The sequence below is a fragment of the Nilaparvata lugens genome, chromosome 10, assembly GCF_014356525.2.
Source record: "Nilaparvata lugens isolate BPH chromosome 10, ASM1435652v1, whole genome shotgun sequence".
In the NCBI taxonomy this organism is placed as follows: Eukaryota; Metazoa; Arthropoda; class Insecta; order Hemiptera; family Delphacidae; genus Nilaparvata; species Nilaparvata lugens.
In genome coordinates, this window is record NC_052513.1 from 22,227,338 (window position 1) to 22,246,092 (window position 18,755).

The window sequence follows — 18,755 nt, forward strand, 5'->3', positions numbered from 1 at the left end:
AATTGTAGAGTAGAGCATTGCCACGTTTTCAAGTAGCTCCGACATCGTCCGAGGGAAGTGCACTATCAATTAATTAATGATCCGAAGTGGATTGCATTTCTGAATGAATTATTCTCGCAATCATCAATCGTTGCACAAGCAATTCATTTGGGATCGCACTTGGAGTATGGAATGCGTAGGCTACTGCTTCCCAACAACCACTTAGAACTAATGTACTGCATAATAGCTTACGGTTAGTTGATGTAGTTAGTAGAGTTAATAGTAATTCTACAAAGATTCCTGAAGGAGCATTAACATGATGGGGATTGCAGGTGAGAGGGATATTGAGTCTAAGTGTGTGGGGGTGGAGAAGCCAAAAGAGAAGTACGAGGACAAGGAATAGGAGAGGGAGAAAAATAGGGAGGAGGACGAAGAGGAAGAGATGAGGAAGGGGTAGGAGAATGAGCTAGTGATGAAGGAATAGGTGGAGGAGGTGGAGAAAGAATAGTGGAAGAGAATGTTGAGGAATGACTAAGGACAATGAGTTGGTAGGGGCTAAGGTGAGGAGAAGGAGTAGTAGAAGGAGGGAGGGATGTGGTTCTGAAAGTTGAGAAGGATTAGGAGGTGGAGGAAAAGGGGAGGAGAATATCGTTCCGGAAGAGTAGGCAGTAGGAATCAAGATGGGAGATTGAAAAATGTGGATGATAATGTAAGAAGAAGATTGAAGAAGTATGTGAAGGAAAAATGAATTTGTCTTATTGTAAATGAATCGGGAGAAAGGATATAATATGAGCAGCAAAAAATATTGGTATTGTGGCGGAAATAACTGATGGAGAAAAAAGCGTGGTAAAATTTGGTAAAAGATGGGGATTAACGATGAAAATTGTAAGAAAGAGATCAAGAAACCAAAGATCAAATAGAAAGAAGGAGATGAGGGTAATCGAGGAGCTTGAGAGATACTAGTACAAGAAAACGAGGGGAAAATAATGATAAAGAGAGAGAAGGAGGAGAAAGGAGAGAGAAGGAGAGGTAGAAAGGGAATGAGAACGAGAAGAGAAACAAGATAAGCAATAAAGAGAGGGGGGGTGGAAGTGGAGTAGAATGAAGTTGGTGGGAGGAATGAGGAGAGGGAGAGAAATTGAGGTTGAGGACGAGAAAGGTGAGTAGAGAAACAAGTGGCGGGGAAGGGGACCGTGGTGGTGAATCAGTTGGAAAAGAAGGAACAGATAAGTATTGAAGAGGGAGGAGAAGAGGAGAAGAGAATGAGGAATAGGTGTAAGAAATAAATAAAAATTAAGATTGGAAACGAAATTGATGGAAAGAGAGATAGGGGGTAATAGAGTGATAGGGAAATTGTCAATGTGTGAATTTTGTGTGCATGAATTGAGAGAAGGAATTGAGGTCTGAATCAAAGCAATTCTTGTTTCATTATCAAACTGCTAGAGCAATTTACTTCTCACCTCCACAAAACTACTTCTTGTTTGTGTTTTGAATGGAAAGTTCTTAATGCTTTTGAAGCAATTCCTGCAGCTCTTTTGCCCACAGAAAATTTAAAGTCTTGCATTCGAAGTAGGAAACTTCCACGAGAGAAACGTCTTTGAAATGCATCAAATTGAGGATGCATCAAGTGGTCTCTAATGTACTGTACTTCTAAAGAATACTGTTCCCAGTGATAATATAGCATTAAATAATATTGAATGGCTGTCTTGTTCAAACACTAAAATTGCAAGCTCCTTTTGTAATGTCTGACGAAGTGACAGAAATCTCAAGTGTTAGGATGATAGTCTTTCGAAAAACATAACATATAAATGAGAACCTAATCTCTCTTTCTAATAACAGTACTATTCATGAAAGCAGTTTCTTAGATGAGTTAATTGGAAGAGACTTCATTGAAGTAGAGACACTCCAGAATCATTAAGATTTTGAAATTATACAAAACGAGATGGCACTCATTAATTTATCCATTGACAGTTTCATTCCAGTGTCGCACAATTCAACAACAGCAATAACAATAATAATATGAGACAATTTATATAATTACCGTTATAACGGTACACCTCAAATTTATTTGTAAAAAGAATTGCTAGGTCTCATTGTAAGAAACCAGAAACATTATCATCAACTGTACTATCAGTCGAATGGAATAGATAAGATAATAACGATTCTAAATACTATGACTATTAACGATTCTAAATACTATGATTATTAACGATTCTAAATACTATGATTATTGGCAATGGTACAAAAATAGATATCATTTTTAATTATTTAATAGAAATAATAATAAAAAGTTGAGGTTAATTTCTTTGGTAATAGTGCCTGTCGGCAACATCAACAGCGGTCAAGCCGTATATCTGAAATTCAGTCAGATACCTACAAACAAAATAATTGCAAGCATACAGTACTCAATAAAACGAGGACAAAGGAGTTTTATAAATTCTAGCATGCCAAATAAGGGACATAAAACGTTTGAGAAAACACAAAAATATTTATTGTATCAATACCAGTAAACAAAACATATGAAAATCATAATAAAAATAAAGGAAAATGAGATTTAGTTATGAGCGCAGTAATACAGAAGTACATTTTGTACAATAAATAGCAATGTACCAATCAGAGTCAAGTATTTGATAGGCACTAAAAGTATATATTTCAAAAAGCCACCACGTGGTCTATTTTAATAATTGTAAAATTATGTTATCATTGTGAAATTTATATATTAATATGATTTGCATGGGGCCGGATTCGAATGTGAAAAATATTTATTTATTAAAGAATGGTATATTTGCTATTTGCTAGAGCCAAATTACATCATAAGGATTTGGTGAAATCCACTAATCATGACAAGTATTAAAATTAGATGCTAATTTGGAAAAAGGGAATATTGTAGAAAAGACGAAAGGTAGATCTCTTACATGCTTGCCAGAGGTCACCAGAGTCACTAGCAAAAATTGAGATCCACAGACTGAACCCTAATTTAAAGTAATTCATGCCAAAGTTTAAATTTTGAATTGTATTATTAATCAAATTTTTGTATAACTCAGTGAAGTCGTTGTATGACAACAGTTATTGAATTAGTTTTTTCCCTACTGGAGAAGACGACATTATGAGCCCACCAGACTAATAAGGCACAGGACACACGAGGCAGAATCCATGCCACATCTTCAAGTTTGGAAAAAATCTTTGCACGTGAGTTATAAAATGTTTTAGAGGATCCTCAGTGCTACGAATTCATAAATATAAGAAAGCTAGCTCATTGAAGGTTATATTCGAAAATCAAGCTTGATCTATAATTACTTGTGCATTTAATTGAAGATTAGGGAAAGTCTTATTAAGAATGCTAATGATTATTAAATATTTGAGTAGCCACAGAATTATTCTCTATAGACATTCAATTTATTCCATATGCTAATTTAATTATTTTAAATATCAGTATTACATAAAAGTAATTACAAGAAAGCACAAAGTTCCAAAGATAATTTATTTTATCTAAATTCCACTGAAGGCCAAACTCAAACACTGAGATTTAAGAATCAGTCCAGTCAAATGGTCGTTTTTCAGGAAACAGCCCCGAAAGAATTTTTCTCGATGGTTCTATATGTATTTTGGGGCGCTGAATTCGAATCTGGAATTTTCTGACACGCCAGAGGGCGGCTCCACCCCCAAAACCTCAAAAAAAAACCCAAAAATTTCAGACTCTTTTCAATTTTTCCATTTTATCTCATGAACCTTGAGTTTCTTAAGAAAAATCATTCTTGACAAAATTGAAGAGAATAAGATTTCAATTGATTAAGGGGATGCACAGGATTCTACCATTCTTGTTCCCGGAGCTACGAATTTTCATTAAAGGGGTATTTTTTAAGGGGTTTTCAAAATTATGCAAACCTACCACTTCTACCCTAAAATTTATTGGAGAAATTTGAAACTCATGAGAAAAATAAAACCTTGAGTAGAAAGGAGAAAGAGTTAGTCATCAAATCTACAATGCAGATACCATTGTATATTGTTTTGATCTGCAGGCAGTACTTCCTGTTCCTTGTGTGGAGGTGTCGGTTTTTTATTACAAATGGAAACTGAATTGCTACAATTTTACAATCTTTGATATAAAAGAGAAACAAGGACACTGCTATTTCTGGCCCGAAAATTCAGCAAAAAGAGGGGTCAATGAAATAGCCTCTTTTGTGTTATCTTATCTAACAAATTTCTGCCAGAAAAAGAATATAATATTCTACTCTGATAACTGTGCAGGGCAGAATAAAAATAAAGCAATGGTGGCTCTGTATTGTCATGCAGTGGCTCATCTAGATATAGATGAGATCACACATAAGTTTTTGGTTGTGGGTCATACGCAGAACGAGGGTGATTGCATGCACTCAGTTATTGAGAAGGAGAAGAAGAGATTGCTGAAATCTGGGCCTATCTATGTACCAGCTCAGTGGACTGGCATCATAAAAGGGGCGAAAAAAACGGGCAAACCTTTTATTGTGAATAAACCCAACACTGAGGATATCAAAGACTTCAAAGATCTTGCAAAACAAGCAGGAAACAATTGGGGGATAAATGATGATAATGAGAAAGTGGGATGAAATGACATCAAGGTAATAAATGTCAAAAAAGACAAACCGAATCGATTTTTTTACAAAACCGATTATGATCAACAACATTTCAAGGAGGTGAATCTGAGAAGACGACAGACAGGACAGGACGTCTAGTAACCACTTCTCTAAAAGATGCCTACAATGAAGCACCGAGAATTTCAAGAGAAAAGTACAGGGACCTACTTGAACTTTGTGAAAGCTTGGCAATTCCAACAGTGCATCACAATTATTTTAAGTCATGTGCACCAGCTAATAATCAAGCTGATGATTAACAACTACTGGTTGAGGAAACTGATGACATTTTCATTGATGAAAGTGATTTGTAAAATAAATATTTTAAATAAATCTCCAATCATTATTTATCTTTTAAAACACTACTTTTATCATTTTTTTTCCTAGTAGAGTTGACTTCATAATTAAAACTTACTATACTTAATTAAAACAGTACTGTTATTATTAGCATGCATTAGTGCAGAAGTAACTTCTATGATTGAAAAACAATCACCAATTTTAGTTAGTTTTGAGAGTATCTCAAATATTTGAGAGTATCAATATCTATAATAATAATAATAAGAGTGATAATAACAATAATGTAAGTTGTTGAAGAATAATCCCACAGTATATAATTGAATGTCTCATTTAGTGTTACTATTATTCAAGTTATTACTATTATTATTAATTATCAATAATAATATTATAACCATCATCATTAACTATACTCATAATATTATTCACTTTCAAGATTGATTTATCTAACTTACTTAATGTAAGTTGGTTAAAACATTCAATTGCTTGAATTCCATTCACCAATAACACTGATTGCAATGGTGTGTTGGTTTAGGAGATTACTTCTATGATGAAGAAACAATCAAATTTGTTATAAATTTGGATTTCAGAGACTAGAAGCTCGCTGTAAAATTATATTTGAATTATGAAATGTCATAATTGTTCTAAGATGATTATGAATATTTTAAAATGATCGATAAAACTTTAAAAACGCTCTCCTGAAAAATCAGGTGTTTGGAGATGTGGCAGTATTACTCTAGAGGTACGAAAGTGGGAATGGTCAAGATCTTCAAAGCAAAACCTGAACTCACTCGAGACATCTCTGCTGTCTTCACAGATCCCTCAACATCACCAGAGACTATTGAATAGGCTGGCGAGAAGCTGTTTTTGGCTGCATACCATGCTCCTGCAAAGCAAGAAAATTTGAACAAACTTCGCAACTCGGCATTTTTGAAAGCATCAGTAAAGCCTACATATGATCTTTACTTTAAGCCCTTTATACATTCACTAGGATCACTTGCACAAACCGGTATTGAAAACTCCACATAGTATTATTATTATTATTTGTAGTAGTATAAGTAGAATTTGTAACCATAAACTATAGTAATTTTGTACAATGAATATTTTCCCCTATTTTCTCCACTCTACATCTTCACTATTATTGATCCTATCAAAAAAGTGCATGAGGTCTTTTTTGTAGAGAATTCTACGTAGTTCAATTTTTCAATGACAACCTTTTTCCTGGAGGCCATAGTTTTTGAGTTATTTACAAAAAAATGCACCACCTTTAGACCCCCCTCCCACTATAGCACCACTGTTCAAGAAGCCACCCCCTACAACTGTACCAATTTTGGCTTATACATGAATTTTTTCCCTATTATGTCTTCGTTGCCTGGGCTAATTGTTGGAATATAGAATTACTAGCAGGAACCCGTGCTCTGCAAGGGTCTGTTTTGTAACTCGATAACTGAAAACTCGACGCTATGAAATTTTGAAGAATTTGAAAATAGGCCTATAACCATCCCTGGTTAATTATGAATCTACATATGCAAATCTTCAAGTTAATCAGTCCAGTAGTTCAGACGTGATGATGCGTCAAATATAATTTTCTAATCCCGTACGTCTATAAGCCAGTTCTTTACTTTATTATATTATAGTTGACGACTGCAAGAGATAGGATTATGTAACAGAATAGTGGTGGAACTATGGTAGCGCCAGAGGTGTCTCAAACACAATAGTAGGTACTACATGATCTTTTTGAGAGTGATTTGAAAAAAAAGATAAAACAACAGAACTAAAAGTTGTCAACCTTATCATTCTACCTCCATTTAGAGATGCTTTTGTTTGAGCCAAATGTAAAATTTAAATAAAGCTTCATTATTAATTATAGTCAACGCTGAAAAAAGACAGGCTCAATCACCAGGAATAGGCCTATACTATTAATTCTATGAGGGACCAGTAAGCCATTAATTTTGAGTAGCTCAATCACTTCCATTATGTTAAAATCAATACGTATGAAATTGATTAGCTACAGAATAAATTACTTTTGATTGCAATGACCCCGACTACTACAATATGAATAACCATTTGGATCAAATATAAGGAATTACTCACATCTCTCATCAACTCGTGATTTTTATTCACAAAATATCAACAAAAAATAAAGAATGTCAACAAAGCTATAGAATTAACTCATGGCTAGTACTTAAGTTTGTCTTTTTCTGGCCGTGCTACAAAAAAAAATATATATATATTCTTTAGCGATATTTACATAATATCAATATAACTTTGTCACAATATTGAATGATAATGTAAATATCGCTCAAGTCTAATCAAAATCCCATTGAATTTTTCTACTTGAATCGAAATCAGCAAACCCTTCTTGTTCAAGGATGACATACTTGTTGGAGTCGAGCTCGAATATGGCTTGTTGGGTATTTAGCTTTTATTGCAAGGGTCAAACAAGTCTAGACTTTGGTTTGAATTCTCCTTGTTGATCAAGGCTGACAAACTGACAAAGAGAGATTGATTATATTAGAATGAATCTAGTTCTTTACTTAGGTATGTTACAATATACACTGGCTTATACACTTATTTACATTAAAATGACAGTATTGATAATTATTCAACAAATTTGACAAGGTATGAAAAATAAATGAATGAGAATGAAGATTTAATGCAATTTAAATAACGATAATATAATATTGTGATGTAACTACATAAATCGGCCGTGTTTCAGCAAATAGTTGTCAGAGAGAGAAAGAGAGAGAGAGAGAGTGAAAGAGAGAGAGAGAGTGAAAGAGAGAGATTGGATTAGATTAGAGTTATTTATTTATGTACTGTATGTTACAATATTTACTGGCTTATACATAAATTACGGTAATGCTAATTATTGAACAAATTTTACAAAGTATAAAAAATTAATTAAAAGAGACAGAAAGAGAGAGAGAGTGAGAGTGTGTGTGAGAGAGAGAGTGAGTGAGTGAGAGATTGAGTGAGTGAGTAAGCGGGAGAGAAAGCGGGTGAATAAGCAAGAGGGGAGGAGAGAGAGAGAGAAGTGATAGAGAAAGCGAGAGAAGATGTTTTGTCCTGTATATATAAGTACTCATCCAACTGCCCACTATCCCTAGTATGTATAACTAAAGCTATTCAACTATAGCTGCAGTATTTACAAAGCAGGGACCTTCTAAACCTTTCTGGATAGAAAAAGTTGAAAAGTAGACAATGATTCCAATTCGCATCAATAGATCAGAATTCAAAAGAGTGAGACACACCACTATATAACTGGATTTTTGGCTGAGAATCTTCTTGTCTTTGCTGGCAGGTAGCCTACTGAAAACTAAATTCTAAACTGTAGCCCAATACTGCTTCTTCGTTTCGAGTACATCGCAGTACTGTTCCATAATTTGAAGTAGGCTATAGTACATGAACGATACATAGCCTATTTAGTATAGAGTTCACTGTCACTTCGTAATCTGAGTTGTGAGTGAACTGTTCACTTATATCAACCGTTAATACCTGAATTGGATGAGTCATACCTGTATTGCATAGATTTTTCTAATCTTCTATAAGTTTCTATAATATTCCATAGTTTCTCTTATAGAAACATAATAAATGTTAAGAAATATGAACTTCTGAAGAATGAATTAACGTTTGAAATATTATAAATGCATAATATAGAAGTTTGATTGTAGGAAACGTGTCGCAAATATAATAGAAAGGCAATAACATTTTACAGAACACACTACAGTTTTGTAACACTTTTTGTAGATGAAAGAGGTTGTGACACTAGTTTTTGGAAGATTTGCTGCTGAAACTCTCATAACTCTCTTCCTATCGTAATGTATAGTACCTATGTATCAAGATTATAGTAAGTTTACAGCAAAATAATGTAGGCCTACATGTAAGTTCTAGATCTTCATTCAATTATCTTCCGTATCATGTGAATCACGATAATAATTTGTCTGTGTTGATGTTTTAGAGTTATCTATAATAAATTATAGCCTAATTAAGGAAATAATATTGGCTAATAGATAGACGTAGGTGACAGGAAATTCACGAATGACGTATCATCACACCAGAACTACTGAGCTGATTGACTTGAAATATTTTGCATATTTATTCTTAATTTACCGAGGATGGTTTTAGGCCTATTTTGAATTCTTGAATATTTCAGTAGGTCCAGTTTTTAATTAGACTGCCATTGCGGAACACGGGTTATCTACTAATTATAATTTTAGAGAATCTCACATCTACAAAGCACACCCAACATACCACAAATGTTTTCATTACATACTTTATTGGACGACACACTATTGAATTTCATGTTGAAATAAACCTGTATAGATTTTCCTCTTTTGTGCAAATAGAACTTGCTACTGATGTTGAAGAGTCATTTTCAGATACGATTCAGACTAAATACTTGAACGATTGTCATTACTTCTCGATAAGCCCAATATTTGATTTCATTATTGATACGGTACTGTATTAATCAATTACACCTAAACTTCCAGCACATGCGGAGTAAATGCATCGTTAATTTTGTGTATCAACATATCACAAAAACTATCATAATAATATTGAGAGTATTGAGAGGAGAAAAAAGTATCTTATTTGTATCACATTATTTGCTAGAAGCTCATCACAGTTTATATAACTCAAACGCTTCAACAATATTTGTCTCTGAAAACAGTCCTGAAAGCTTCTTGAAGTTAAAGTTATTATATCCACAAGCTGCATTATTGGTCAACATCTAGGATCTTAGAAAGCTGTTGTTTTTCATTTTTAATGTTTCTATGTATAAGAAATAATAAGTTTCATCACAACCCATAAAGTAGTTTTTCGGAAATTGTGATAAGTAGTAATTTCCAGAATTCAACAATCAAGTTATTAATTATTACATACTGAGTCAATTAATCTACCCAGTAGATCTATATATTAATCAGAGAGCACTTAAATACCTTCAATTACATTGTAGTCGCTTGATTCAATTAACGGAAATCGAAATATTGAATGTCAAAGAATATTAACTTACTGTATTGTCTCTTATGATAAATTGGAGACTGAAAGAAAAATAGACGATATCTCTCCAGTCTTTGAAATGAAATTCACCTCGAAAGTGGAGATATTTCGTATTTATTTCCATTTACAATAATAACAGAATTTACTTTGCACCCAACCACAGCCCTACCACCAGAGACTGGTGGGTTTTTTATACTCTTTGCATTTTGGTTCTGTTAACTACTAGAAGATCGATATCCAAAGGTTCTGATTGAGACTATGATTCGAAAATTGGTTTTCATGGTCTAGTATTGGAATGGATTAGAGATATCGAATTGAATTCTATGAAAGAAACTCAGGAACCAATTCAAGTAAAGTTGTGAGAACAGCAAATGTTATGCCAACGATACTCCCCTGTACAGGAGTCAATTCAATCATTGGTATTACTACATTTTTGAGAATCATAGTGATTCTAGATTAATCTGTGGTTCTTCAAGGCTTGGAATGAGCTTGTAAAATATAATTATCACACAAGAGACAATACAACATGATTTTTCATTACACAACATGAAGGAGAAAGAAAATAGCTCACGCCTCACTCACTTCATTCAGGTGCTTAGTTTTTAGCATAAATACAAGCGAAATTATATTGCCAAGATCATTTCGTAGCCGGAGTTGAGAATCCTTTTAAATGGGGATGAATGGCAATTTAGTTTTTTTATCTCTTTTCTAATTTGAACCATATAGATTAATTTTGAGGTCTCACAGCATTTTACAAGTCTTCTTTAGTTTTAGCATTTTGCACTTTCTCTGATATCGTATCAATCTTATTCCGGTCGCGTAATTATGGGGAGGATATTATTTTATAATTATACTTTTCCGACAGTTGCATAACTTGGCAAACAGATAATGTATTCAAGAGTTTCAAGTCTCGTTTAATCTGGTAGATTTCATAAGGACAGCAAAAAATCAAACGTCCAAAAATCGATGTGTGTAACTGGCTTAACTATCACTGGCTTCACGAAGCTCAAGAAAATAGTTTTCTTATTATAATATGAAATTATCAGATTGTAGGTATGGAGGTTTGATATTAGAATTCCGGTACAGAAAGTTTTTCAGTAGTAGAATCGCTTATTTCTCAGGAATACTTACTTCTACCAGAATCGGTGTTTATTATTCGATCAGATCAGAGCATGATCACAACAATAACATTTCTTTCTTAATTACAATTTTATTTCGTGGCTTGAAGTTGAGTGCAAATAGTTTTTAGTTACACCATATCGAGACAAAGGTGTAAGTTGGTGTATACATCGACGCGCAGTAAGAAAGGAATATTCTTGCCAAATCTCATAGAATTCTATCAACGCGTTTGTTTGGCCGTAAATGCATTACATACAGACAGACGAAAGAAAATCCGAGTTATAACATAGAACTCACTGCGTTCGGTCAATTATCGTTATTCAAAAATTGCATTCAATCTCTATTCTCATTAATTAATTCTTCATATCTTGTAAAATTCGTTCAATAATAAGAAATATTGCCATTCAATCTAAATTAGTGTATAAGCCAGCAGTGTATTATATTGTAACATAACATAGGCCTGCATGAATAAAGAGAACTCTAATCTAATCTAATCTAATCCGTAATCCCTACGCTGTATGTTCTCTTTTCAACTGCAAATGTCTTCTATTGAATTCTTCAATGTTGTTTTCCATCACGAACTGCTTATTATTAAATCCCTTTTTTCTTTTAGAAAAAAACGACTAGCAGTCAGATATTTTTACAATAAATGAATAAATCACTCACTGGACAACGAGATCTTTCGGCAGTTCCGCCATATTCTTGGTTGTCTTCTATTGCTATACTTTTTAGTACGGTATATTGTCTGAGTCTCTCCCCCTCCTACAAGCTCCTTCTTTTGTAATAGTATGTAGGCCTAACTTTCACCATTGTCCACGGCCGTGCTCTCTCTCTCGAAACTCACTCCTTCCTTGTCGAAGTATTTTCGCGCCTTTTTGAGTTGCGTTTGCCTTTTGCTATATAGTTATTGGACTTGATCTTCTTGTCTAATGCAGTCGCAAGGGTTAGTTTCAGTTCATCACGTATTGAATACAGAGTACATTTCCTGTTTCCAGTGTTTTATCCAGGCATTTATTTGTTTTGAAGTCACGTGATCTTCTATCATCAATGTAAGTACACAATAATATTACTAAATTTATGGAAGTTTGAATCAGTTAGACTGATAAAAGTATAATTAAGCCTACTATAGGGTAGCTTGGAGAAAATAATATACATTATTATATTATATATGTAGCTTGTGTTTTATCTTTTCTCTATAAGGGTGGGTTTAGTTGATTTATTTTGGTTGACCAGTTGAATTCTACCTATCCTGAATACACATTATAGTTATAGTAAGCTGTAATATATGACCTACAGCTTGAACCTCCTTATTTTCCCCCAGTCATAAATAGCCCACAAATTTGGGTTGGGTTATAAATAATTTATAATTATAAATAATTATAATAACCAACCCAAATTTGTGGGCTAAATTATAATTTATAACCCAACCCAAATTTGTGGGCTATTGTATGACTGGGGGATAATAAGGAGGTTCAAGCTAAAAATAAATAATTAGACACTAAATTATTTAGTCTCTTATTTCCATCGGTATAAGAGTATCAGAGCCTATAATTTTTTTTCAAATGTTCAGCGTTTCAAAATCTTTTCAAATCACTAACTTTAAAATTATTTTTTCCGAATTCAATCCTAAATCCAAACACCTAGTACAATATTTTTTTTTGCCGTACCTATAAATTCCACTAAATGGAACCGAACTTAGCACTTAGAACAAAAATGATTCACATACATAATCTCTTATTTAATAGAGTTTTTTGGGAAATTGCAAAAAATCAAAGGTTACATTATGAATTCATCAGACATACTTGATCCCTTTGAGAATACTTTGATTTTATTCTTCAACTGAAGTATTTTTTTCATTGTTCAAAGGAGACGTATGTCGCGTCATGCGCCGATAAAGCTTCGGAAGGGCGCACAATCATGAGTATCATGGGGAAGCTGGTGACCCTTCCTCACCATCCAAAGCAAGGACGACCATAAGAGAGAGAAAAACCTTTCAAGGACCTTCTGATAACTGAAGTTATGATTGGTAAGATTTCAGCTAATTTCTCTTTTGAAGTTCACTGTGTAGCTTGCTTTATATTTTTTAAACAACTCTAATTTTGCAATATCAATATCAGTCGGACAAAATCCCACTTGAATAGAAAATTCTACTTCACTGTATGACTCAAAAACTTTATTTCGCCATTAAACATGACATCCACAAACACCGTGGTTGAGTGGACATTACTGTCCAAACTTCGCCACGTCATTAAAATGAAAAAGTCATTCTATTCTATTTAATAAAAAAAGAAGGCATTCCATCCAGGATTTGCAATATTGAATCTCTAAGTTGATTTTTTTCAATTTGGGAGGTGGTCATTATAATGCTGATCATTAATTAGTATTGGAAATATCAATTGATTTGTAGTAAGCTACAAGTCTGTGATTAACACTCCACATAGCTTTGAAACAGTTTGTCCTATTGATTTAAGGTTCTCACCATTCACTTCATATTGAAATTCCGTATTGGAATAGAATAGAATCGTTACCTTCATTTCAACCTCCGAGGGCGGGGCCTACTTGCTTTGCGGTAGCAAGTTAAGTGATAGGCCTATCATGCATAACAAGACCAGCTTTCAATTTCCAATAAAGAAATACTATATGGAAAACTAGAGATAACTTTGGACTTTTATCCAAATATATTTCATTCTATTTCGAGTTTCTAGAATATCAAGGTGTTAGGCCTACTAATTGTAGGGCACCGTTAATTCTACATAATAAAAAGCATGATTCCATTACTGAATAATGGATATTTTTTGGAAATACATTAATATTACAATTTTCTTATAACATGCTCAGAAGATTCACTTTTTCCTCTCAAATTATTTCACCCAGACTTCTTATCGGTTTTTCTAAACACTTTCCTGTTCATGTTTTACTAAAATCTGCCTATTACATGATAAACCATGATTTATAAAATATTCTTCCTCCTCATCTTATCTTTCCAGCCGATCCCACCTAGAAAAAGTAGTTTTGTTCATACATTGTTTGTCCTTTATACTTTTCTTTCGCATTGTAATGAGTAATGTGTGATAGGATTAGTGTTCTCATAAATTTTATTGTTACAGCAGCTGCTACAAACCGGTGCTGGCCGAAGGCAGAATTGAAGCAGGTCTAGTTGAAAGCGGCTACGTGGCTTGCACAAGCCCAATCCAAGTTGGACAAAATGTAAGCATTAATCTTACAATTCAATTTTTCTTGAAAAACAGCATTGGAATCATGTATAACACGACAATCTTCCCATTCGAAAAAAAGAGCTTGGATTCAATATCACTGAGCCAAGATAGCAGACCAAATTTGTAATGTCATGATTGAGTATAGGAACTTTTATATTAGCACGATCCCCTACGTCCGACCATCAAATCACCTCTATGAAAAGTATCAAGCCGTTTTCAAACTTTTTACTCACTCTGTATTGAGCTGTTTCCTGAATAAGCATCTTTCACCCAAGGTTATTAAAAAGAAGGTTGTTCCATAACTGCCTGATATTGGGACGAAATGAAAATCGGGTGGGTAGAGTAAACTTTTGGCCGGGACAAAAGGTTCACAAGTAACAAGCTTTAATAGTGTTATATTATTAACAATAGTTTAACACATTCAGAAATCAGACCACAGTAGCACTACAGAACTGAGACACTGCTGCCGCTCGGCTGTCGCACGGATATGTGTGTTCTCCTACTATCATCACCGTGTCGCGGACGTAGCTCGGCCGTACCTCGGCACGGGCTCGGTGCGGTTATATGTGTCCCGGCCTTTTAAAGTGCTACAGATCAGAAATTCTAGTACCGTGCGCATGCACTTGTCTTTTCAGCAAGACAATAATATCATTTATGTTGTAATCTTGTTACACTTCTCAAAATAGAACACTTCACTTGGTTTCTACTTGGACTGAATCTAATAAATAGATCTGATTTCAACATTACAGAAACATGATATTATTAGTAAAACATTGGTAAAAATGTAAAACTCAATTGATCAATAATTTTTTTATTAAAGCAACCTTGTGGATGTTATGAGCCATGAAAGCTCAATATGATTAATATTTTCAATGCGCCAGTCGTGATCTCAAATGTAGTCGGGATCTCTGATCTGTACTATTTTTCGGGTTCCCCATCACTTTCAGTTTCCTCAAATCGGAATAACCTTGTTTTTAATAACCTTGTCTTTCATGAACCAACAATTTTTTTATTGGGTACTCTAGCTATAACTTCATTCTGGAGGGAATGTTGATTGGCATGATTGTGTAAAACTTACCCAAGACTCAGGAATTGTTATCAAATGATCAAAATAGAGAGACTAAACACTGATTCAGATGTGCTATGGTTTGACTATTTTGTCTTCTTCCGATCGGGATTTCTGAAATTTGAGCCACTTTAACACAATCACCGCCATTCAACGTTTTCTTCAGAATCTGATTCTCTACAACTTCTATCAATAAAAAATACAAGTTTATGATTTCATATCCAATTATAACCATTAAGTATTAATAAAACAAATTGATCAAATATTTTCTGCTTTGAATTAGTTTCTTTCTGATTTTTTTATTATTTTCATTTTTTCCAGGAATCAGCCATCAACACCAGCTACAATAACAATATTCGACATCGATTGTGAAGATGAACCTCTCGAATAGATAAGAATATAATAGTAGTGACAGAAAAGATCATAAAACGTGTCTACATGTTCAATTTACTGATATCATAAACAATAAATTAGTAATTGATTATAATTACGGTTTTTAATTGAATAATCAATCCCTGAAACCTCAATATTGTTGAAAATATTAATTGAAATTTACAAAATTGCAAAAATGTAGTCTATTTATAATATATTTTTTTAAATTGTGTAATGAGGGTACAGTTACACTATGAGCAAGTTTGCTCATATAAGCGCTTTCAAGCTGGTAGTGAAAACTTACAGGTAAAAACAGAATCTGGTAACATGCATAGAAACACCTCATGACATGCACAGAGAGAATAGAAATGATCCATGAATAATGCAGAGTTAGTACCATTCTCTCCGAGCACATCATAACGTGTTTCATCCATTTGAAAAAAAAATTTCACCTGTAAGTTGGCACTAGGTACCAGCTTGAAAGTGCTTATTTGAGCAAGCTTGCACATAGTATAACTGTACCCTTATGTTCTCACAATATTGTAAAATAGTGTCAAAAATTTTTGTACAAAATTGTGGAATAATTTTCTCACAATACTGTGGAATAATTTTCTCACAATATTATGAGATAATTTTTCCACAATTTTAAGTCTGTAAGCCAATCAATTTGAGCTGTAGTGTAATTTTACATGAACATTTTTAAAAAATGCTCTCTCCTGCACCCCTTGTGCTCCTGATCGGAATTTTCCTGCATAGATCTAATTTTTTTTCGTAGCTGAACAAAAAAGTTCCTCATGACTTTACTGTGCAATGAGCAGTTAAAAAGTACACATTTTTGGGGGGCCCCAGCTCCCTCAGGGGGGAACATTTTTGAAAATCCTTTCTTAGTGGATGTCTTGAGGCTACCATGAACAATTGTGCGAAATTTCAAGTTCATAGGCTTAGTAGTTTGGGCTGTGGTGTGATTTCAGTCTGTCGGGACTTGGCCTTTTATAGATATAGATAGAAGATAGATAAATTTTATTCGACAAGCGAAAGCAAGTCTACAGATTGAGCCATATTTTTATATATTATACACTGATAAAAATACAAGATTTATTATTCGATGCTAATAAGCATAATACAATTTTTAGTAAGCTACTACTGTGATATTTTTCTTGCATATATCCTCGATTCATATTGTTTTTATATTATTTTATTGTTTCATACTTTACTAGTAGTTCTGTGAACAGTGGACCACGCGCTCAGTAAGTTACATTGACCTGTTGTTATGTTTTCTCAAAAATTAATAAATAATAATTTATCAATTTGAAATGTCTATAGTGAGGTTCACGTTATAATGACAGTGGATAAAGAGAGGAGAATAGCGATGCCGACTCTCTGCATTAATTAATTATATTTCTACACTGTCAAAAAAATAATTGGCTTCGTTGTTGACCTAGAATAGGATAGTACCACCGGCTTCGTCGAATGATAGACAAGTATAGCAATTCCAAAGTTAAGCAAACACTCTCATTATAACGTGGACCTTACTATAGAAAAAGTCCTTAATAAACATAGAGCTTTCTGTCCTATCGTACCGTGACGAGTCGTTCCGGAATGTGAGTGTGAGCGCTGTTATCAGGTCTGGCTGCAACTGTCTACAACGTTGATGGAAATATACAATTTTCAAGATGTTCGATGTTTTTGAACGGGTAGTATTATAGTCAACTGTCTACTAACGTTGATGGAAAGATAAATTTTCAAGATGTTCGATGTTTTTGAACGGGTAGTATTATAGTCCACTAGACAGCTGATTTATTATGAATAATTCTATAGTCTGATTTTTACGGTAATATTGGCGTATGAAGGAGGCTCCTTTTTCCTTTTATATTATCCTTGAAATGCAAAATTTCCAAAAAACCTTGTATATACGTCGACGCGCAATTTAAAAAGGAACATACCTGTTAAATTTCATGAAAATCTATTACCGCGTTTCGCCGTAAATGCGCAACATACAAACATATAAACATTTAAACATTAAGAGAAATGCCAAACCGTCGACTTGAATCTTAGACCTCACTTCGCTCGGTCAATTATTGCTCGTTGAATCTCTGTGTAATGTATATTATTTTTATTTGTTGAATGGTGTACCATTCATTTATAGTCCTGTCTTCATGCATGACCAATCTCGTATTAGCACATTTTTTCATTGTTGACATGAATTAATAAAATTATCAACCAACAACATTCTTCATCGAATGTGTTGGATATATCAGCGATATACAGCATTTATTATCAAATCTTCAGAAATATTACGTTCTCAAGATTTATTTAAATTGGTCAGCATCATTATCGGAATTGAATTGACTGAAGCACAGGGTCATAGAATTAAGTTGAAGCAGTACTATAAATTTATATAAATTATAAGGAATTCTGATCAGGTGTCGCCTTTGATCCCACTTGGTATAATCTCACATTACTGACCCCTTGTCGGATGGTGGCGAGTTGGATTGGTGTCGATACCATATTGTCTTGCACAATATTTAGAACCCTTATTTGTCTATCTGTTCAGCATCTATAATTGCAGAGTCATCCAGAGCAGCTGTAAGAATTATTGTAGATTGATAAAATGGCAACAGTTTGCAGCGATTGAGGGCAGAATTTTATACAAGCTCCTTGAAGAGCTGGTAAGAACACTGTGGTATTTTTATTTCAGCAGGAGTGAACGTAAAAAATTCTTTAATCTCATTTGCTCTACCAATTACTGCCAGCTGGGCATATGTACACCAAAAAGGACGTTACACCGTACATGATGATCATATTGCTCTTGTTTTGTCACGTTCATAACAGAATATTTTATCCTGAAAAACGTTTCCCAAAGGAATTATCACACCAACCACTAATACTGAAAAATACGATTCTGAAATACGATATTCAGTAATGCTGTCCGAAATATTTACCGAATAATGTCCGAATCCAATAATTATTATCGACTATCCATAATGATAATATTCAATTCAATTCAAATTCAATTCAAATCAAATTTATTTCCTCCACAAAATTCAACAATTACAAAATTAAGGATAATGTACCTTAATCTAGTTTACTTACATTCTA

The 18,755-nt window shown here is 33.7% G+C and overlaps 1 long non-coding RNA gene across 1 annotated transcript; it reads left to right on the forward strand.

Moving 5' to 3' along the window:
- Positions 1–11,330: 11,330 nt before the first annotated feature.
- LOC120353316 lies at positions 11,331–15,771 on the forward strand. The gene is made up of 4 exons (XR_005572296.1): positions 11,331–12,052; positions 12,870–13,029; positions 14,111–14,210; positions 15,606–15,771. It is a non-coding gene; the product is annotated as an uncharacterized LOC120353316 (long non-coding RNA).
- Positions 15,772–18,755: the final 2,984 nt, after the last annotated feature.